Here is a 22,718-nt window from a genome sequence, read left to right as displayed (position 1 = left end):
TTCTGATAATAGCAGGATTGTGGTGATAATTAGCCTTGATCGCAGTATGGTGGGAGGAGTAATCTTGGTGAGGGAGAGAGGGAGGTAGCGTCGTCTACTGATTCTGCGTGGCAACCTGTTGTTGTCTGGACTCAGCATACCAGCTTAGTGGTTCGCTATGTTGAAAACAAATGTAGATTCTTACACTGTATATGATGTGTGTGTATATATAGTGTAATAACAGCAAAAGGAGTATGTTGGGAGAAGGAATGTTGCCGAGTGAGGTGTTGGTGAAAGAGGGAGTGAGGTGGCGTCTGCTAGTGACCCTGAGAGCTTTATCGCTCAGCGCCCATAATTTGCTCAACTTCTCAGCTCCATCATGGCTATAGTATGTCACATACAATATTTAATTTTATTTTGCCGTGATCAGAGGCTACAATTTAACAATATAAGAAGAGAAAATAATTTTTTGCGCAGAATTTATTTTCGGCTCACCACAGAATAGTCCTTTATTATGGCCGTACAGCATGGTGGTTAAGTCTAACCAGCCTGCTATCTGTCCGCACGCCCATGACGTTAGGAAGTTTGCTGCTTTGGCTGCCGTGTTTGCCATTTCTTGGGTCAATATTCGGGCGCAGTGCTTTTGGAGGTCGAAAAGTTCTCAGTGATCCCTGGAGGCTCCCAGTCACCCTCCCTCCCTCCCTCCTGCCGATGTTTTTTTTCGCATTGTTTGGATGCTTAGCTTCCGAACTGGATTGCTAGGTAGCCGGCACAAGGGTTCCGGGGCTCCCCCATCACCCTCTCGGGGAGGGGATGGCTGTGCTTACGAGTGGTGCGACGGCAAAGTGTGATGTTTGCTTGTTTCCCTTGTTAACTTGGGACTGGTTGGGTGTTTTGCCTCTCCGGTTTTTGGTTGCAGTTTTCTTACCATGTGGGGTCTGTTTTGTTATGCCTACTTTTATGGGTGCCTAACCCCATTGGATGGCAGATAAGGAAAACCCCCAACTATGGGGTGTTTTCCAGGGCCATTCCTCCCTGTACCTCTCTGAGGGGGCCAGGTTCTAGTTCATGGTCCCCGGTAGGCTGAACTCCATTGACTAATGCCCTGATCGAGCTCAAGTCATTTCCAGTGCTGTGCCTTGTGGTGGTGTGTGAACCAGGAGTAATTTCACAAGTACTTGGGGCTGCATATGCCTAGGGTTCCTTTCCCTAGGTGCCCGGTAGGTATTGCCCTTGTGGCTTGGGGTTATCTTCCACAAGTCGCTTGGGGTCTGCCTCTGTGGAATCTTTTGCTTCTCGGTAATTGCTTAATTGCCTTGGTGTCAGCTGGGGTGTTTCTTGCACCACTTGTTTTGTCACTGGTAGGGGCGCAAGGCACTGTGCAGCTAGTTTTCACCGGGTCGTTGTCCCTCATGCAGGGGTTTTCTTTTATTTTTGTTTCCTGCCTGGTGGGGGTCTGCCCCTTGGTGTTGGTACCCCTTCTATATAAATTGGTGGTCCTACTAGGTCCCTGTGAGTGTACACCTCCCGAGGGTTCAACTGTTAGTAGTTCGCTGGATAGTTTGGGGTGCCAGTTATCAGTATCTTGCCTGGGCTTCCTTTAGCAGAGCATGTAAGGGCCCTGGAAACCCCCTTTAGGGCTCCGTGGTCCGATGGATGCATCCTCTGGGTCCCATCTCACTTCGTGTGAGTTTGAGGGTTGCTCTGTCCCCTTGTCTCAGGATGACAATCACCAATTTGTGCCTCCCTCATGCTGCCTGTTGGGTCCGTGACACCTTTGACCCGGAGTCCTGCGAGTGGTGTTCCTTGCTTGTACTCCAGTTCATCCAATCCACTGATCTTAATACTCGGGTGCAGGCAACTTCGGCGTTGCTTGCATGTTTTAGGTTGCTGCAGTGCGCTGGGTTGGTTACTAACCCGGATGCCCCGAGCCTGCCCAGTTTTGCATATAGGGATTCGAACTTGGGGTTGTTATCGCCTCAACTTTGTTTCGTCCATGCCTCCCTTGTCCTTCCCCTGCTGTTCTTCGACCCTCTGCACCCAGTTTTGAAGTGTTTAAGGGTTTCAGAGTCAGGGCAGGGTTTAGTTGGTGGTGAGATTCGGGCAGTTTCAGGGGATGCTCCTTCTGGTGTGATGACGGAGGCATTCGAGCCTTTTTCTCCAGCCGGTGCTTCTTTGTGTGACCAATGGGCCCTGTTTGTTCCAACTTTTCCGGTGGACTCTTCTGGGTGTTGACTTTGGGGGCTTGGGCTCCATTTGACCCCGCTTGGGTGTTGGTACCCTATGAGCGAGGCTTGTTGTTGCAGGGGGGTGGGGTTTTCTTATCCCCTCCCTCCCTATACGATTTTGATATAGCATCAACACCTCCCCGGGATCCCTCTGGTACTTCTGTCCCTCACTTCCGGAGGTTTTCGGCTTCCCGCATCGTGCCCCATTAGGTGCAGGAGGCCATTGTGGCTCGAGGCCATCTCTTGCGCGACCTGGATTGTGCCTCGATAATGGATCCTGCCTCATTTGTGATTGGTTTTTCCTTTCCTTACTGGGTGCGTTACGAGGTTCCGGAGTCGTCCTCTTTGGCAAAATAGCCTGTATTTTCAATGGTGGTATGGCATACATTCTGTCAGTCCCACATGCTTCAGTGGCGAGAGGCCCTGACAGTTGTTCAAATTTACCCGGGGGGGGGGGGCGAGATTGAACGCTTCACTGCTTGTTTGTTCATCCCTGTCCTTCTTTGGGATGTCGGCCTGTGTAGCTTCACGTGCAGGTTCCCTTCCTTTCGGCTGCCCTGGTTCCTGAGGACTTACTCATCCGTGACCATTAGGCTTCGGTCTTGCGTTTCTTTTCCCTTCTCAAGCTGTCTTCGGATTGGCTTAAGGAGGACATGGAGGCGTTGGTTGCTGATTCCTAGTTCTGGTGCGTTGGTCGCAGTGGTGCGGGCATTGGTTGCCTTGTTGAAGCTGTTTGTGCCGATCCTGAGGGAGGCAGTGTCTCTGTTTTTTGCTTCTCGTTTTGGGTGCCATCAGGCGGTGCTCGCTCAATCCTTAGAATCCGCTTGAGCTCTGGCTCTTAGGTTTTCTATGCCCATTTTGTCCTTTCTGTTTGCAGAGTATGCGGTGGTGCAGTTTCTGCAAACGGAGGTTTCTAGTTGTCGTCCCATGTTGGACTTTTTGGTTCTTAGGGGGGCCCGTGGGGTTTCTTCCCAAAAGGGTCATGCCCCAGGGCTCGAGGTTCCTCTTGTCGTGGTATGCCAGTGGTGCCATTTTCAGAGTCGAAACAGCCTTCCGGGCCGACGACGTCTGGTTGGAGCGGTAATTGCTCTGCTCATCTATCGGCTTTTCATAAGGGGCTTTGGCCCTTTCGTTGGTCATCCTATTGACGAGGCAATTGGGGGGGAGAGGTTCGTGCAGTTTGCTCACGCCTGGTCCCACGATTTGTCGGCTTTTCGGGTCTCTTCATGCGGCTTGCAGTGGCATTCGGTGGCCCCTCCTTCTTCGGGGGGCTTGGAGCTGGCAGGGCAGGCTCTCTCTCTCTCTGTTGGGTCATCTTGGAGTGGGTTTGCTTGGGTGTGGACAAAAGTCCTCATCCCTCAGGTCAGTTTCCCGCCTGTTTCCGGTTCTGAAACGAGACTGTGCGGACTTGCGGTACATTCTGGACTTGTTCCATCTGAACCTCTGGGTCTATTGCTCCTGCTTTCGGATGACTTCTTTGTCCCAGGTCCGGCTTCTCTTGGAAGCGGGCGCTTGGATGGTGCCCCTGGAGCGAGTGGCGACCTCCTCCCGGGAAAGTCCCTCTTGTTTTTATCTTTGGTTAAGTAGCTCCAGGGAGCCAAAGGGGCTCCCCCAGAAAACTAGCGTTGAATGTAATGAACCACCATTTTTTGGGTTAGACCCGGAGTCTTCCCGGCAACCCTCCCTTCCTCCGGTCGGAGGTTTTTCACAGTTTTTGACATCCAGCCTCTGAACTTGGGGGTGATAGCCGGTGTGGGAGGTCTGGAGCTCCCCCTTTCCCCTTCTGCACAAGTGGGGAGCTGCACTGACAGTGGCACGGAGATGGTTGTGACATCATGCTCGTTTGTTCGTTTTTAGCTTGGAGAGTTCTTCTCAACAGTTTGGCTTTCAGTAGCAATTTCTGGAGGGAGCCCCTACGGCTCCCCGGAGCTATCCATGGCTGATATGGATACCCTAACTATTTTGCATCAGTCGATGTGGGTGGCGTTCTAGGCCTACCGGGGACCATGAGCCAGAACCTGGCCCCCCTCAGAGGCATGGGGAGCAATGGCCCATAGAATTGCACATGTGTTTTGGAGCATTCTGTATCTGCCATCGACCGGGACAGGCACCCAGAAAGGTAAGCGCCACAAAACAAACCCCTATTCTGGTTAACAACAAAAATCGACAAACGAGTGGACAGAACTCCCCCAGGAAAACAAACTAACAAGCATGACGTCACACGAGCCGCACCGCATGTCTGCGCAACTCCCCCCTCCCCGGGAGGGGGAAGGGGGAGCCCCAGACCCCTGCGCCGGCGATCCCCGCCCCAATTCCTCGGCTGATGGAATAATGTACGGTCGTGTGGCTCCAGCTCCGGTCTTGTCTCAGTGCTGTGACTTCTTTGCAGTGCTGCTCCTACGGTGGTCGTGTGAGCTGGGAGTAGTATTCTCAGGTACTCGGCCTGCATGTGCTTGAGGTCACCTTCCCTGAGTGCCCTGTAAGTACCACCCTTGGGGCTTGGGGTTGCCTTCCACAAATCACCTTGGGTCTACCTCTGTTGGCTTTTTGCTGCTTGGCGTTTAGCCGCCCCGAGTGTTTGGGGGTTTTCCTCCCTTGTTTACCTTGGGGTACATGGTAGTTATAGCACTGGTGGGGCGCAGGGTACTGCGTAGCTAGTTTTCACCTATGACAGCGGCCGGCTCTGTTCCCTCCGGGTACGTTGTCCACTTGTGTGGTTTTTCTTTTATATTTGTTTTTGCCTGGTAGGGGGGTCTGCCTTGTGTTCCCCCCCCACTTTGTTAGGTTTGTTTGTGTGGTGGCACCCCCCTGCTTCGCCCTCACGGGTGGACACGTCCCGTGGGTTCAGCTTTAGCAGTTTGCTTGGTAGTTTGGGGCGCCAGTTGGCAGTGCCCTGCCTTGGATAACCCTTAGCAGACCCAGTCTAGGAGCCCTGGGAACCCCCCCCCCTGGGGGCTCTCGGGTCCGATAGTGGAGACCCTTGCGTCCCTTCTCGCTTTGTGCGAGTTGAGGGTTGCTCTGTCCCTTTGTCTTAGGGTGACTCCTTGTTTTTTGCCTCCGTCATGCTGCCTGTTGGGTCGGTGACACATTCGACCATGAGTCCTGCGAGCTTTGTTGCTTGTTCGTGACTCCATTCACCCAGTCTGCTGATGAATTCCCGTGGCTGCAGGCAGCTCGCGCGTTGCAAGGTAGGTTGTTGCAACGCGCTCGGGTTTGTTGCTTCCCTGGATGCCCCGATGCTGCCCCGCTTTGTGTAGGGACCCAGACTTGGGGGTTTTGGTCGCTTCGGCCTTGGTTCCTTCCACTCCTCCTTGTTTTTCTCCCTCCTGCTTCCGGCCCCTACGCATCTGCAGGCTTCGGGGTCGGGGCGGGGTTAGAGGTTCTGAGACTTGGGCAGTTTCAGGGGTTGCCCCGTCCGGGGTAGCTGCGGAGGCATTTGAGTCTGTTCCTCCGGCCGATGCTCCGGGGTCTGACCAGTGGGCCCCTTCTCTTCCAGCTCTCTCGGCTGCCCCGGCTTTTTCTTGTGGGGCCGGGGCTTTGGAGTGCGACTCGGCCCTGGGGCCTGTTGTAGAGGCTCCTGGGGTTGGGGAGGGGGGGCCTTGGGCTCCATTGCACCCCGCCTGGATTTCCGTCCTGAGCAGGGCTTACTGTTGCGAGGAGTGGGGTTTTCTTTCCCCCTTCTGCGTACGATTTGGGCTTGGGTTCTGCTCCTCCCCGGATCGGTTCTGTGTCTCTGTGGTTTTTCGGTTCCGTCTTCCGGAGGTTTTCGGCTACCCGCATCTCTTCGCCTGTGGTGCGGTTGGCCTTTGCGGCTTACCTCCTGTGTGTCCCGGAATTTGCCTCCATACTGGTTCCTTGTAGCTGTTTGGGTTCCTTGTAGCTGTTTGGGCTCCTTGTAGCTGTTTGGGCTCCTTGTAGCTGTTTGGGCTCCTTTGTAGCAGTTTGCGCTCCTTTGTAGCGGTTTGCGCTCCTTTGTAGCAGTTTGGGCTCCTTGTAGCGGTTTGGGCTCCTTGTAGCTGTTTGCGCTCCTTTGTAGCTGTTTGCGCTCCTTTGTAGCAGTTTGGGCTCCTTTGTAGCAGTTTGGGCTCCTTGTAGCGGTTTGGGCTCCTTGTAGCAGTTTGGGATCCTTGTAGCGGTTTGGGCTCCTTGTCGCCGGTTTGGGTTCCTTGTAGCGGTTTGGGCTCCTTGCCGCCGGTTTGGGCTCCTTGCCGCCGGTTTGGCTCCTTGCCGCCGGTTGGGCTGCTTGTCGCCGGTTGGGCTACTTCTCGCCTTGTTGGGCTACTTTTCTTTCGCGTCCTGCGCATGCGCAGTGGGAGTTTGTTTTGGCTCCAGGCGGTGTGCACACGTGTTGTTCTGCATCCATTTCTCTCAGGGGGCTTCGCCTCTCGCTCTTTTCTTAATCCAATCCGTGCCCCGTTGCTTTGGGGGTGTTCTGGAGTGCCGCTGTGGAGAAGTCACAAGGTTTTTTCCCTGCATTCTAGGGTGGGGAGCCTCCTTCGCTGCTCCCCTCCTCCTCTCCAGCATGGGCGCCCTGGCCGCCTCCGGCGGCTACGGACTCATAGGCTTGCGTCATGGCCCTTCAGAGCCTATGTTCTGCAGGTGGGTTGGTGCAGTATGGCGTCTCCTTCGTCCTGACGCTGTTTTTGTTTTTGGAAGTAGGAATGAGTGTACATACATACTTGAGAACGTGGACCGTACCACCCGAGGTGCCTACTGCAGGGCTATTAGCCCATACAGGGCAGCTCTTGTTCTCTCCACCTGATTCCTTCCTCGGTTCACGGGTGTCTGCGGGTGGCCTCTTGGCCCTTCTGAGATGGCTCCTGCCCCTCTCCTGTGCTTGTCTAACATTGCTGGAGTTCGGGGCCCCGCCTCCACCTTGTTCCATGGTGCAACAGTGGGGGTGCCTGTTCGGTGGTACGTTTTCCTGTGTGGAGGGTGTTTTGTGCTCGCCTCCTTGTGCTCGCCTCCTTGTGCTTGCAGGATTGGGTTCTGGCTCTTTGGTTCCGCCTCTCCCCTGTCGTTCGCCTGTCGAGCGGATTCTGTGCTTCATGGGCGCTCTCAATTCTGCTCTTGGGGCTGTGTATGGGGACAGCCCTAGTTGGGCTGCCTAATGTGTTCCTTCGATTGCCTGTTCCACTGCACACGTTTCTTCTACCGTCCCTGTGGCTCAGTTGGGTGCTCGGTTTCCGCCTGTGTCCCCTTGTGTGCCACTCATGTTCCGATTTATCTTTTTCTCTGTCGCTTCCTCGGGGAGTGTGGTGACGTTCTGCTGCGGTTTTGGTACTGCGGCTGCGTGTCGGGGTTGGTTGTGGCATTTTGTTCGGCCCTTCCGTGCTCCTTCTGGGGCCCTCCTTCCTTGCCGGTCTTGCTGTGCCGGGCCTGGTTTTTCCATGTTCCTTGGATTCTCTGTCCTGTCCTCGTTGTCCTCGCCTCGTTGAGCTGGCTGGGGATGAGCTTGGGGTCTTCGTCTCGCCCCTCTCCTATCCTCCGATTTTGGTTCAAGTTCCAGAGCCTAGTGGGCTTCCTTCCTTAGTGTTTTTCACGGCTGCCCCGGGGTTTTTCTTGACGCTGGGGCTTAGGGGGGACAGCTCGGCCCCAGGGCCTGCAGGGTGGGTTCCTGGGGCTGGGGGGGGGGGGCGGGGCTAACGTGAGGGACCTCAGGCCCCGTTGGTCCCCGCCGGGGTATTTCTACCCCTCTGGGCGGGGCTTGCAGTTTTGTGGTGTGGGGTTTTTCTGTTCCCCCCTTTCCGCACGTGCTTTGTGGGCGTCGGCCCCTCCCTGGGCTCGGTTTCCTTGTCCATTGTGCCCATTTCTTCCGTCCTGTCGGTGGGTGCTTTTCTACGATCTTCGCCCCTTTTTTCCGGGACGGGCCTTCTTCCGTCATGTCCCCCTCTTCTTGGGGTTTCTGCATGACTTTTGGTCTCGGGTGTGATGGGGTTTTTGTGCCTTCGTCCTTTGTGTGTGCTTCTTTTTGTTCTCGAAGGTTCGGGACGGTTTTGCTCCTTCCCGTTTTCTGGTACGTCTGTCGTCATTCGGTTGAGCTTCCCTCCGGTCTTTTCTAGGGCTTGTGGGTCCTATTCCAGGCAGTTTCTGGGTGTTTGGCCTTGTTCTTTTGTTCATATCTCTTCTCTTAGCGCTGTCTCGGCGCTACTCGTTTTCCTAGGGGCGATTTTGCTCCTCTTAATGAGTCTTTTCACTCCTGCCCTTCTGCGGGATGTTGGTGCGGGGCGGGTCCTTATGCGGGTTCCTTCCCTGTTGGCTGCACTTGTGGCGGTGGACTTGCATGCTTGTGGCATTTTGGTTTTGGTCCTGCATTTTCTTTTCCCTCCTGGGGCTGTCATAGGATTGGCTTGCGGAGGATGTAGAGGCACTTGGGACCGTTCCTGGGTCTGGCACCTTGGTTTCTGCTGCTAGCTTTCGGTATCGATGTTCCTTCTGTGCCGTTTCGCAGGCTGTCTCGTGCATTGTTTCACCTCCGGCCTGCTCATGCACTGCCTGTACCATTCTGGTCTTTGGACCGGGTGCTCTCCTGTTTTTCTTCTCCTTGGTTGTTGTGGCTCCTTCGGTTCAGGTTTGTTTTGCCTCGGCTCTCTTTTTATGTTGGCATTGGCCTCTGGGGGTCGTGTGGCAGAGCTTCATGCTCTTCTCAGGCGCAGTGGTTTTTGGCTCCTGTGGTCGTGGTCATAGGTCTCTTCGTCTGCAGCTGTTCTCCGTTTTTCTGGCGAATGATGTGCCTGCTGCTTTCCGGAGGGGTCCTTGGGTTGTCTCAACTTCGTGTTGAGACAACCCAAGGACCTCGTGTGACGTCATGCTTGTTAGTTTATTTTTTCTGGAGGAGTTCTGTCCACTCGTTTGTCGATTTTTGTTGTTAACCAGAATAAGGGTTTGTTTTGTGGCGCTTACCTTTCTGGGTGCCTGTCCCGGTCGATGGCAGATGTAGAATGCTCCAAATCACATGTGCAATTCTATGGGCCATTGCTCCCCATGCCTCTGAGGGGGGCCAGGTTCTGGCTCATGGTCCCCGGTAGGCCTAGAACGCCACCCACATCGACTGATGCAAAATAGTTAGGGTATCCATATCAGCCATGGATAGCTCCGGGGAGCCTCCGGGACTCACCCAGAAAATGGCGTTTCATTACATTCAACGCTGGTTTTTTTAATCAGATAGGGTTTGGGGTACCTACCTTTCTTTGGTGCCTGTCTTGGTCGATGGCAGACATAGAATGCTTCCAACCTCACGAGGCTTTCTATAGGCCATTGCTCCTCGTGCCTCTCTGAGGGGGGCCTAGGCTCTGGTTTGTGGTCCCTGTTAGGCCTAAGAACTCCATTCACTTGGCTGATGCCACGGTCTAATTCACTCATATCAGCCCGGATAGCTCCAGGGAGCCTCTGGTCTCACCCAGAAGATGGCATTTCATTACATCAATGCTGGTCTTTTAGGTCCAGATATAGTTGGCCAACCATCTCTTTCCTGTAGAATCTCTGTGATTCATAAAAAGTAAGTAGATTTGTTACACAGGATCTTCCTGTTCGAAAACCATACCGTCTGTCCATTATGATGTCATTATTGTATTCTCCAGGTGTTCTACCCATTGTTGTGTTAACAACAATGGATCAACCCATTTGGTGTTAGCTATTTTTTTCTAATGTTTTAACTACCATACTTGTTAATGATACGGGTTTATAATTTAGAGGGTCTTTTTGGATACCATTTTTGTAGATTGGAATTATGTTTGCCATTTTCCATATACTGTATCTGCTAAGATTCCTGTGCGCAGGGATTTGTACCTGTTAGCAGTCTGCTGGCTGATATATTTTACCTATACTGTATATCTTTGTTTTATTTGGAGAAAGAACCATTATAGTATTGGAATTATTAAAAAAAAATCCTATTTGGGAAATCTTTACTAGCTTTAAAAGATTCTGTATTTGGTATTTGTTGACTTAAAACGACTTGGTAATCTCTCAATCCTTTCTTTCACAGCTCCTACGGTCACCAGAAGAATAATACCTGCAGTGCCAGAAACCAGTGGCATTGAATAATACCTGCAGTGTCAGGACCCAGTGGTATTGAATAATACCTGCAGTGTCAGCATCCACACACAGTGTCAGATATACTGCATACATGTTGTCAGCAGTATTATGAAACACATTATGGTGTAAGAAATACTACATGTAGATGGGTAAGACTGTCTTCAGCACACTCATGTGAATGACTACATGTATTATCAATATGTCATGCATTATTAACATCTCATGCACTATGGTAACAAAGGAAATGTGTATTTAAATTAAATTTGGTGTATCATTAATTTTAAAATCTCAGTATTTATTAGTTCATTGTGTATGTGGTACAGTATTGTTTTTAATACTATTGTTTGGCAAGAAAACATTTTAAGATTTTCAAATTAATTATTTTTATTATCAGGTTCTAATATAAAAAAGTTTAATATATATTTTAAGTTTTAAAACATTACATACTGTTTCTCCTATGTGAGCCATTGTAAATGTTGAGAAAGCATTTAAAATAAATAATCTTTATACTGTATAGTAATTATGAATTTTTTCTTAGGTAATTTGCTCTTAAGCTCAAAAGGCTCTCCAAATAAGATAATATATCAGTGTTCTTAATGCTCAGAATTTATTTATTTATTTACATATTTACATTAATGTATAGGGGATTTAAAAATAACAATGTGCATGGTACATTGGATCAGTAAGTTCTTGTAAAAATCACATACATATATGTTTGCAAATGACAAACCACATGAGGGTCCACTGTACCTGACTCTTGTGCTGTGGTTATATTTATAATAAGACATCCATCAGTTCTGTGGTTATGTTTATAATTAAACATCCCAAATTCTGTGGCCATATTTGTAATAAGGTTCTGTAGTGAAACATCTTAATACTGTGGCTGTATTTATAATAAACCATCCCTCTCTGCTGTTGCTGTATGTACAGTATGATAAAACAGTATAATTATAAATAAATTTATAATATATTTAGTTTTCCTATGCAAAGACATTTTGCTAAATCTTAAAAAAAAAATTGCCACAGGATTTGTTTGTAATGTTTACAAAGTTATACACGGACACTAACTTTCCTGCTGGTGAACGCATGTGGAGACGTAGTTTTGTATGTTTGCTTTTACACTTGCTGATTCACAGGAAATATTGTACAGTATATTTTATGTCTAGCACATTTTATAATATAATAAGTACAATATTATCTTACTATTTATGAATAATACCAGTGGTTTACATATTGTAACTTTTTTCCATTCTCTTGTGTCTTTGACAAGTAATTAAATTGCTTTATATTCCTACAAAAGTTAATTAGATTATTCCAATTGCTTATCTGATATTGAGTGCCATCTGTTGACAACAGAGTTAACACTATAACCTGTGTGCTCTATTCTGGTTACTCTATACTGATTGCTATGTAGTTACTTGAATTATTTATGTATCCGACAGTCCAAGTGTTTTTGGCATCTCTTAACAATATTTGCTTTAGTAATAAATAAAAGCTCATGCATTTAAAATATATCAAATATATTACTAAGATTTATAAAGAACACAACAATTTATAAAGGAGACAAATACTAATAATAATTGTCTACAAGAATTAACTAATGAAATGTAGAATATTTCATTAGATAATACTTGCTTTTTGGATCAAATAGCTGTAAAGGTTTATACAATCAAGAAAACTGTACAAATATTTATTCAAAAGAAAAATGTCATCAGTGTTGAATGTTCAAAATTATATTATGAAAACATCTCGCATAATAGCATACAAAACATTTAGAGAAAAAAAGTAAATACATTGTCTTAACTACTTTCAAAAATATCAAAATTTATATAAGTGACCATTCAGGAGAAAAGTCATATCACTGTAGAATGTGTCTGAAAGACTTTAAAAATAAATTATGGCTAATAACACACACACAAGGATTCATACAGGAGAGAAACCATATCACTGTTCAGAATGTCAAAAAGATTTTTCAGTTAAATCAAATCTAATAACACACATGAGGATTCATACAGGAGAGAAACCATATCACTGTTCAGAATGTCAAAAAGATTTTTCAGTTAAATCAAATCTAATAACACACATGAGGATTCATACAGGAGAGAATGCATATCACTGTTCAGTATGTCAAAAAAACTTTACTCGAAAATCAAATCTAATAACACACATGAGGATTCATACAGGAGAGAAACCATATCACTGTTCAGAATGTCAAAAAGATTTTTCACGAAAATCGGATATAATAACACACATGAGGATTCATACAGGAGAGAAACCATATCACTGTTCAGTGTGTCAAAAAGACTTTTCACGAAAATCGGATATAATAACACACATGAGGATTCATACAGGAGAGAAACCATATCACTGTTCAGAATGTCAAAAAGATTTTTCATTTAAATCAAATCTAATAACACACATGAGGATTCATACAGGAGAGAAACCATATCACTGTTCAGTATGTCAAAAAGACTTTTCACACAAATTATCTCTAATAACACACATGAGGATTCATACAGGAGAGAAACCATATCACTGTTCAGTATGTCAAAAAAACTTTACTCAAAAATCGGATATAATAACACACATGAGGATTCATACAGGAGAGAAACCATATCACTGTTCAGAATGTCAAAAAGATTTTTCACTTAAATCAAGTCTAATAACACACATGAGGATTCATACAGGAGAGAAACCATATCACTGTTCAGTATGTAAAAAAGACTTTTCACACAAATTATCTCTAATAACACACATGAGGATTCATACAGGAGAGAATGCATATCACTGTTCAGTATGTCAAAAAAACTTTACTCGAAAATCAAATCTAATAACACACATGAGGATTCATACAGGAGAGAAACCATATCACTGTTCAGAGTGTCAAAAAGACTTTTCACAAAAATTGAATCTAATAACGCACATTAGGATTCATACAGCATAAGAGTCATTTGAATATTGTCAAAAACACACAGAAATCACAATAGCGTGATGCATCAATGAACAAATCCACAAGGACCATGACGAGGATTTGAACCTATGTCCGAGATCATCCCAGACGCTGCCTTATCGACTGAGCTACGACATGGTAAAAAAGAGTTGAAACCAGAAGTTTTACTGAACTTAATTGAATCCTGCAGCGTCTCCGAGACACAAACCAGGGCTTTACACAGCTCCCTCCATGCACTCTAGCTATGTCAATAGGCCGTTCTACCTCTTCTGACGTAGGTTCGAATCCTCGTCACAGCCCTTGTGGATTTGTTCATTGAAGCATCACGCTATTGTAATTTGTGTGTGTAATGAAGTGAGGGGAAGAGGTAGAACAACCAAAGACCTCCCTCCCAAAAGAAAACAATAAAACTTACTTGGCGTGGTTATTACTTTCTCTTTTTCCCTCCAGCTTTTACTGCGCATAACTCTACTGCTCTCTTGATCTGTCTTGATATTCCCTTCATCCCTCAACTTTTTCAGTCACCCATTCAGTGTTTTGTGGTCTGTATCTTTGTGAGTAAATGGTATACAGTCTGTTTCGTTTATTTCCCCTCAAATTTTACGCTTTCTCTTCATGATCCTAAACACTTGTTGGACTCTTTACCAGAGCCTGTGCTCCTTTTGGATGATTTTAACTGTCAGCATACCCTCTGGGGAGATATTCTGACAAACATTCGGGGACGCCTTCTTGAACCATTTGTGCTCACTTCTCTTCCTTTATAACTAGTGAATTCTGGTGAACCCACTCATGTTGATTCCCACCATTTCCTGTATTGAACTTTCTGCTCATCTTCTCTTTATATGGACTTCACCTGGTGGGTTCTTGATGACCTACATAACAGTGACCTTTTCCCCATCCTTCTCACTTTTCTTCTCACCCTCCCCTCTCTTTCCCTAGGTGGAAGTTTGACAAGGCTGTTTGGAACCTCTTTACCTTTGTGTTACTCGTTCCGACCTCTCTGATTTTCCTCTTTCCCGAGCCCCCCTCCTCCTTTCATGACACAGTTTTTGATGCTGCCCTCAGCTCTGTTCCTCGCTCTACCTCCTGGGGCGCACAGAAGTGTGTTCCTGGTCGAATGCTCCCTGTGCTCAGGCTGTCCACTGTAAGCCTGCAGCCTGGAAGAAACACCGTTGTTGATGGACGCCTGATTCTTTGCTTTTGCGCCAGAAGTCAAGTGTGGTGGCCCGTAGGGCCATCTGTACGACTAAGAGTGAGAGTTGGAGATCTTTCATATCCACTATTATGTCTAACACCCCTCTGCCCCTGATCTGGGAGGAAATCTGCAAGGTAGTGGGTAAGTTTTTTCCAGATGTCTTGCCAGTTCTTCACCTCTGTGGTTCTATTGTGGCAGATCCGGTCTCGGTCAAAACCGAACTGGGTTCACACTTTTCAACTGTTAGCTCCGATTCTCATCTTCCGCCTTTCCTTACTCTTAAGCCTCTTCTTGAATCTTGTCACTTAGATTTTCAAACACCTCTTCATCTTCTCTATAACGCTCCTCTCTCTCTCTCTCAGAACTCCAGTCTGCCCTGGCCTTCTGTGGTTCTACAGCGGCGGGTACAGATGATATTCATTATGTAATACTTTGACATCTCCCTCCATACATATTTCAGTATTTACTGAATGTTTATAACAGTGTCTGGGAGTTGTCTTCAGTTCCCGAGGACTGACTTGAGGGGGTTATTCTTCCTATTTGAAAACCTAGTTCTCAGTGGTCATTCCCTAAAGACTTTCGCTCCATTGCTTTAACGAGTTGTGTCTGCAACCTCTTTAAATGTATGGTCAGTGTCTGTCTGATATGGTTCTTGGAACCCTCTCTCTCCTTCTCAATTTGGCTTTCGCAAGTGTTGCTGCGTGACTGATGTCCTCCTGAACTTAGAGGTCTATGTTTGTACTACCTTTGCTGTGAAGACCTTCATGGTTGCAGTCCTTTTTGACCTGGAAAAGGCGTATGACACCACCTGGAGATACCACATTCTGTTCCAACTCTGTTCTTTTGGCCTTGATGGCAATCTCCCTCTCTAACTCAAGATCTTCCTCTCTTGTCGTTCCCTTAGAATGAGATTCTAAGGGAACCTCTCTGCCTCTTTTCAGCAATATGAAGGTGTACCTCAAGGTTGTGTTCTGAGCAGTACTATTTTCCTGGTAACCCTCAATGGTCTTCTTTCCTCCCATCCCTCTGGCATTTTCTCGGATCTCTTATGTTGATGATCTTACCCTCTGCTGTCTAGGTGATGACTCGCCTTTTCTCCAATGGCGGCTTCAACTTGCGATTGATGCCATGTCGTCCTGGTCCACCAATCATGGCTTCAAGTTCTCTCCAACTAAGACTTGTGCTATGACCTTTACTCGGAAGCAGGTCGTTCTTCGACCCCACTTTGTCCTCTTTATAGTAATCCTCTTTTATAAAGGATTCTGTTAAACTTTTTGGGTTAATCTTTGATATTTGCTTGTCTTAATCACCCCTTATCTCTTACCTTCGAGTTGAATGCTTCAAAGCCCTTAACTTACTTAAGGTCTTGTCCCATACTTCCTAGGGAGCTGAAAGGCGCATGCTGCTCTCTTTACATTCCTTTCTCATGCTGTCTAAATGCAATTATGGCTGTCCTGCTTACTCTTCTGCCTCCCCACCCCCCCTCCTTGTTCAGCTCATTGATGCCATGAGGGGGGCTTAGTGGGCGGCTGCTGGAGTGTAATGCTCCTTGGGACACTCCTCTGCCCTTTTGTAGCCTTGTGCTCCTGCTGCTATCCTCTCTAATTGTGCTGAACAACTTTTCCTTTCCCTTCTGTTTCGTTTTTCTCCCCCCCTCTTCTCCTATCTGCTTGTTGTTTCTTGCCGACGTTTTGCTTGTTTTGTTTATTCCTTTGGACTTCTTCTATTTTGACGCCTGGGTGCTTGAGGAGGCATACTCTTGCACCCGTAGAACTGTAGTACCCAAAGTCGAGAGCGAGGGGAACCTTTTATTGTCAATCCTCCTTTCATCACTGAACACGATCTCGACAGACTGACGGTTCTTAAGGTGGCGTTTGTGGGGCGTATACTCACGACACAGCCCTAGGAGGCCACGGTATGATCAGCAATAGCTTCTTGTTGGGTGTCCTGCCTCTAACTGTGCCTCCATGGTAGGTGTGGGGGCACATTTGTGAATGAATGTTTCTTTTTCGTCCTCATGTTAAATTTTGTTTCTCCTTTACCTTCTCAGGCTCGTGGGGTTGGCAACCAAGCCCCTGAGTCGGTCCATGTTGGAAGACCAGGCTCTGCAGCCTCCGCTGCATTAGGCCCCGACCTTGCTCCTCCTTTGGCCAGAATGTTTTGGCATTTTGGCAGTAATGTGCATTTACAAAGGTGAAATGTAATTCTGATCAGCTTCCATATATACTTTACACACATTCATATACATACACACACACACATATTGTGACAGCGTTCCCCCCCTGATATTTCTCCCACGCCTGCTGTAAGAGTCATATCCACTTTGCCCAAGCGTTCTGTTCATTACGGGCAGCAGTTTGATATATGTGGGGGAGTGTAATGTTCTCGCGTTGGCGAGAAATTCGTAAAAGAAGAGTATTTTGGCCTGTGGTATAGGCCCTTTAGGGAGCCAATATGGCGCTGGCCCCTCTGTTTTGTTGCCAAAACTGTGTGACGTCAGTGACACCAGATTGGTCACCGACAGCGACGTGGGACAGGGAGCCAATGAAAACCTCCCGTGGCAAATATGATGTCACGAAGGCAGGGGGGGTCCGGTCATCCCGCCACTCTGGCGCCACCAGTCTGAGATAGCACACCAAGGAGGTCGGACGTGTGCTGGGGGGGTCCTGTCAGTTGGATAGTTTACCCCATCTCTGGAGGAGTTACGCATCACCAGTGGTCTGCCAGCACCTGTGGGGTCTTCCTTCGTTCATGTGTTTGACCAGAGAGGGAATTGATGGAATATTGAGCAACAAGTGCTCCCGGGACAGGTGTTGTGCAGGTGAAGTCTAGGCAGTGACGTATGGGACGTCTGATAGCTTCACAGTGATGACGTAGTGGCTGGGCCGATCCTCCGTGAGGGAATCAGTCTGACACGAAACGTCAAGGTGGACGGATGTGTGAAGGTTGGTCCTGTCAGTTTGACAGTTGTACCCCGATCCCGTGGATCTTACGCGTCACCCGTAGTCTGCAAGTACGCCGAGAGGTCTTCCTTCATTCCATGTGTGGACCGAAGAGTGAATTGACGGAATATTGAGCATCAAGTGCTCCAGGGTCAGTTGCTGTGCAGGTTAAGTCTAGGCAGTGTCGTCTGGGACGTCTGATAGCTTCACAGTGACGACGTAGCGGCTGGGCCAATCCACCATGAAGCAGTGAAAGAAGAAACTAATTGGGAATCCGGACGACTGCAGCCGAGAAGTAGGTTGTTAGCCGTAGCTGGGAGAAGTCGACGGCCGGGAGACCGACTCCAACCCTACAAGACGTTGTGGAGGAGCACGGACCTGCAGAGGACAGAACACGGAGACGACGCGTTTATTTTGGAACGTTGAGTGAGTTCCTGGAGGACACAACATTGTGTGTGTTACCTTACCTTGAGGTTACCTTGAGGTGCTTCCGGGGCTTAGTGTCCCCGCGGCACAGTCGTTGACCAGGCCTCCTGGTTGCTGGACTGATCAACCAGGCTGTTGGACGCGGCTGCTCGCAGCCTGACGTATGAGTCACAGCCTGGTTGATCAGGTATCCTTTGGAGGTGCTTATCCAGTTCTCTCTTGGACACAGTGAGGGGTCGGCCAGTTATGCCCCTTATGTGTAGTGGAAGCGTGTTGAACAGTTGCGGGCCTCTGATGTTGATAGTTCTCTCTCAGAGTACCTGTTGCACCTCTGCTTTTCAACGGGGGTATTCTGCACATCCTGCCATGCCTCCTGGTCACATGTGATGTTATTTCTGTGTGCAGGTTTGGGACCAGCCCCTCAATTATTTTCCACGTGTAAATTATTATGTATCTCTCCCGCCTGCGCTCAAGGGAGTACAGATTTAGGCTCTTTAGTCGGTCCCAGTAATTTAGATGTTTTACTGAGAGGATTCTAGCAGTAAAGGATCTCTGCACGCTCTCCAGGTCAGCAATTTCTCCAGCTTTGAAAGGGGCTGTCATTGTGCAGCAGTACTCCACTCTAGAGAGCACAAGCGTTTTGAAAAGTATCATCATCGGTATAGCATCTCTAGTGTGAAAAGTTCTTGTTATCCAACCTGTCATTTTTCTTGCAGTTGTGACGGCTACTTTATTGTGTTCTTTAAAGGTAAGGTCTTCCGACATGAGTACACCCAGATCCTTTACATTGCCTTTTCGTTCTATGTTATGATTTGCCTGAGTTTTGTACGTGGTTTCTGTTTTTATATTTTCAATTTTTCCGTAGCGCATGAGCTGGAACTTATCCTCGTTAAACACCATATTATTTTCTGTAGCCCATAGAAAGACCTGATCTACATCTGATTGGAGGTTTGCCGTGTCCTCTATGTTGCCAACTCTCACGAAAATCCTAGTGTCATCACAAAGGATGATACAGTGCTATAGGTTGTGTTCTGGTCTATGTCCGATATGAGGATGAGTAAAAGTACTGGAGCAAGCACAGTACCCTGGGGGACTGAGCTCTTCACGGTTGATGGGCTGGATTTTATTTTGTTGACTATTACACATTGGGTTCTGTTAGTCAGGAAATTGTAGATCCATATGCCTATTTTCCTGTTAATTCCTTTTGAACACATTTTATGTGCAATAACACCATGGTCACATTTATCAAAGGCTTTTGCGAAATCTGTGTAAATTACATCAGCATTTTGTTTGTCTTCCATAGCATCTAATGCCATATCATAGTGGTCCAGCAACTGCGACAGGCAAGAGCGCCCTGTTCTGAAACCATGTTGTCCGGGGTTATGGAGATGCTGTGATTCCATGTATTTTGTGATCTTCTTAGCGCACTCTCAAAAATTTTTATGATGTGCGATGTTAGTGCTATCGGTCTGTAATTTTTTGCCTCTGCCTTATTTCCTCCTTTATGGAGTGGTGCTATCTCTGCTGTTTTTAGTATGTCAGGGATAACGCCAGTATCTAGGCTTTGTCTCCACAGAATGTGAAGGGCCTGCAATAGTGGTTTTTTACAGTTCTTGATGAATATGGAGTTCCAAGAATCCGGGCCTGGTGCGGAGTGCATAGGCATACTGTTTATGGCTTGTTCAAAATCTAGTGGGGATAGAGCGACGTCTGATATATGATTTATTTGATGTTGGTATCATATCCATGAATAATTCATTTGGGTTATCAATCTTTAGTGCATATAATGGCTCGCTGAAAACAGAGTTGTACTGCTTCCTCAGTAATTTGCTCATTTCTTTGTTGTCATCGGTGAAAGTCCCATCTCCCTTTCGCAGGGGCCCGATACTAGATGTGGTTTTTTATCTTGATTTTGCATAGGGGAAAAAATATTTTGGATTTCTCTCTATTTCACTGATGGCCTTTTGCTCTCTTTGCCTCTCCTGGGTTTTGTATGATTCTTGTAGTGTGAGTTCAATTGTTTCTATTTCTCTACCTAACTTTCGCCGTTCTTGAGATAGGGTGCGACTCTCAAGTTGTTCCGCGATTCGTTTTCTTCGCCTATATAGGGAACGACGTTCCCGTTCCAATCTGCATCTCTTTCTCTTTTTTCTTAGGGGTATGCGGTTTGAACATATTTCTAGTGCTACTGAGCTTATTTTTTCCAGGCACTGGTTCAGGTTTGCATTTTCTAGCTGTTCTTCCCAGTTTATTTCTGTGAAGTCCTGGTTTATTTGCTCCCAGTTTATCTGTTTATTATTGAAGTTGAATTTGCTGAAATCTCCTCCACCGGGAATCTGGACTGGTTTTGAAGGTCCATTCTCCATGGTTGTCAGAACTTCAATTAAGTTGTGATCTGAGTAACAGGTATTTGTAATCATTATGTTCCCGATCAACTCATCATTATTAGTGTAAATGAGGTCCAGCGTGTTCTCCTTCCTAGTTGGTTCTACTATTTGCTGGTTTAAGGCAAACCTATCGCACATCCGTAGCAGGTCATTTGCATGTGCCTGTTCATTTAGGCTACTTCTTGGTATTCTTTCTGATATTACTGTATTAGCCAGGTGCTTCCATTTCAGGTGCCGTAGGTTGAAGTCCCCAAGCAGGATGATGTTCGGAGCTGGATTTGCGAGGTTTTCCAAGCAGTGCTCTATTTTCATTAGTTGGTCTTTAAACTGCTGAGGGTTTGCCTCTGGCGACTTATATACAAGGACAACAACTACATTTAGGATCTCTATTTTGACTATCAGCACTTCCACCTTATCATTTGAGGTGTTTAGCAGCTCAGTACAGATGAGTGTGTCTTTGATGTAGAGGCTGACCCCACCCTGAAGCCGGTGTTTCCTATCACATCTGAAGAGATTGTATTCTGAGATCCATATTTCACCATCAAGGTAGTCCTTTGTGAGAGTTTCCGTTAGGGCTGCAAACACTGCATTTGCCTCATGAAGGAGACCATCTATAAAGTGAACTTTGTTGGATTTGCGTGTTTTTATACCCTGGATGTTGGCAAATATAAATGATGTTATCGTGTTAGTGGAAGTGCTGGATGCTTTACTTGGTGTTAATATCTGAGGTTCTGGTAAGGAGGCCACTGTGTTTGCGTCCTCTCTAGCATTTGACCGAGTTGGTGGTAGAGTCTGGTCATTTTTAGCCATTCTTCTCCTGTTGCTAAAAAATTATACCGGTCGATGGAGTAGTGGCTGTTTTCATAGTGGTAGTCTGTCTGTTTTATTCGCCTGGTACCTCTTATATGAAAAGCTGGACATTCAGCATTGAAGCACTCTTTTCCTGTCCAAAGAGTTCTTGCAAATTTCTGGGTGAAAGAATTCACAACTTTTGGTACATTTACCTGTATTGAGGAGGTTCCTGCACTTTCTAGGGTGATCGTATGTACATGTTCCATTTATTCTTCCCGAATCCCCCATGCTTACAGGTAGCCCATTTGTAATACCAACAGATTTTGGGGCCTTTTGTTTGTGTGGGGGCATTCCCTACACGAGGCGAGAGCCTGTACCAGGAGCTACAATTCAACTCTCACCGGAGGATAGGTGGAAGTAGGTGATTCTAGTTTCCCTCCCAATTCCCCTTTAGTCAGCTATATATATATATTTAGCCAGAGTATCTTTCATGTCGTGAGCAAGTCTCACCTAGGTCTATGTCACAGTAAGGCACAGTTGTGCAGAGTGAGGCTGTATAGAGCTCTCACGATATTTATATATATGTGGTGTGTGCAGGCACCTGGAATGATTGAAGAATTTACTGTGTCGATAATTTCTTTCATGTGACTTTAATATGATAATTTAAAGAGAGAATATATATATATATATATATAAGTGTACCAGTTATTGGTGTTAGGCTATGTGCCCAGTATTTATATTATTACTATTATTGATATCTATGATTTATCTATATATATTTATGCTTGTGTGTTGAATAATTTTTCATGTGTGCAGTGATCAATTGAATATTCGCCTACGAAAGGAATTACTGAGAACTCCAGTATTATATCTTGTTGCATTCGTTATCATTATATGAAGTACAGTGTGTTATGCCATGATAGTGAATTATGTTCATTAATATAGAAATGTTTGATTGAGCTCAAGATCAGTGCAGTGATTCATTTGCGTTCTATTGCCATTGTCGCAAATATTGTGTTATTTGAACATATAGTGATTCTTGAGAATTTAAAGAAATAGGCGCCTAACGCCAACAAACAAGCGCAGTAAGAGATCACGCAGTGAGGGGGGGGAGTCGCCCAGCTGATTTAGACGTTGACGTGAGGGGGAGCATTGCCATCTTGGTGTGTTCCTGATTATATGTGGAGAGCGAGCGACTTTTTCATGTACTAGCTGTTTGCTTGTTGATATAAGAATATGATATCTTGAGTTTTAAGTAAAATACAAAATACCTTCGCGTTTGTATCATCCCCTCCATATTTCTTGTGGCTATATAATACTTGAAAGGAGATAGTGGTAGAAATAAATACCTGCCTGATATCAGATCCGTTGAGTGTGCTCTTGCCACTGTTTCCACAATTCCACAATACCACTGACGTGTTACTGGACATGGGAAACACCAGTTGGCGACCTTGTGGTTAGTAGTAGAGCCCTTGTCGGGGTGGGCACATGGTTGAGAGAGCAAACCGTGTTCTCACTCATCTCTGGATAAAGAGGCCGGCCGGGGATCGACTGGGATACTCTCCAGGCGTACAGTGGCGCCGCGAGGATTGAATGAAGACCCACAGGGCTACGGTGAGTAACAGTTATCGCTAATACTACTGGGCGGTGTTGTTACGGCCCTATTGGGTCGCAACTGGGTTCTTTCTCTGATGTTATTAAAATTTGGGTATCCGGCCCCAAGTTAGTAGTGGCTTTCAAGGGGTGTGTTCCGTAACACAAGTAAATTAAAGGGGAAGGGATACA

General features: G+C 46.7%; 1 long non-coding RNA gene across 1 annotated transcript; it reads left to right on the top strand.

Moving 5' to 3' along the window:
• Positions 1–4,507: 4,507 nt before the first annotated feature.
• On the top strand, positions 4,508–22,207 carry LOC138363854 (uncharacterized). The gene is made up of 2 exons (XR_011228168.1): positions 4,508–4,686; positions 10,192–22,207. It is a non-coding gene; the product is annotated as an uncharacterized lncRNA (long non-coding RNA).
• The last annotated feature ends 511 nt before the right edge of the window (positions 22,208–22,718 follow it).

Source organism: Procambarus clarkii, chromosome 12 (genome assembly GCF_040958095.1).
Source record: "Procambarus clarkii isolate CNS0578487 chromosome 12, FALCON_Pclarkii_2.0, whole genome shotgun sequence".
NCBI classification, from domain to species: domain Eukaryota; kingdom Metazoa; phylum Arthropoda; class Malacostraca; order Decapoda; family Cambaridae; genus Procambarus; species Procambarus clarkii.
Note: the sequence above shows the minus strand (reverse complement) of the source record. Positions and strands in the feature narration are given on the sequence as shown.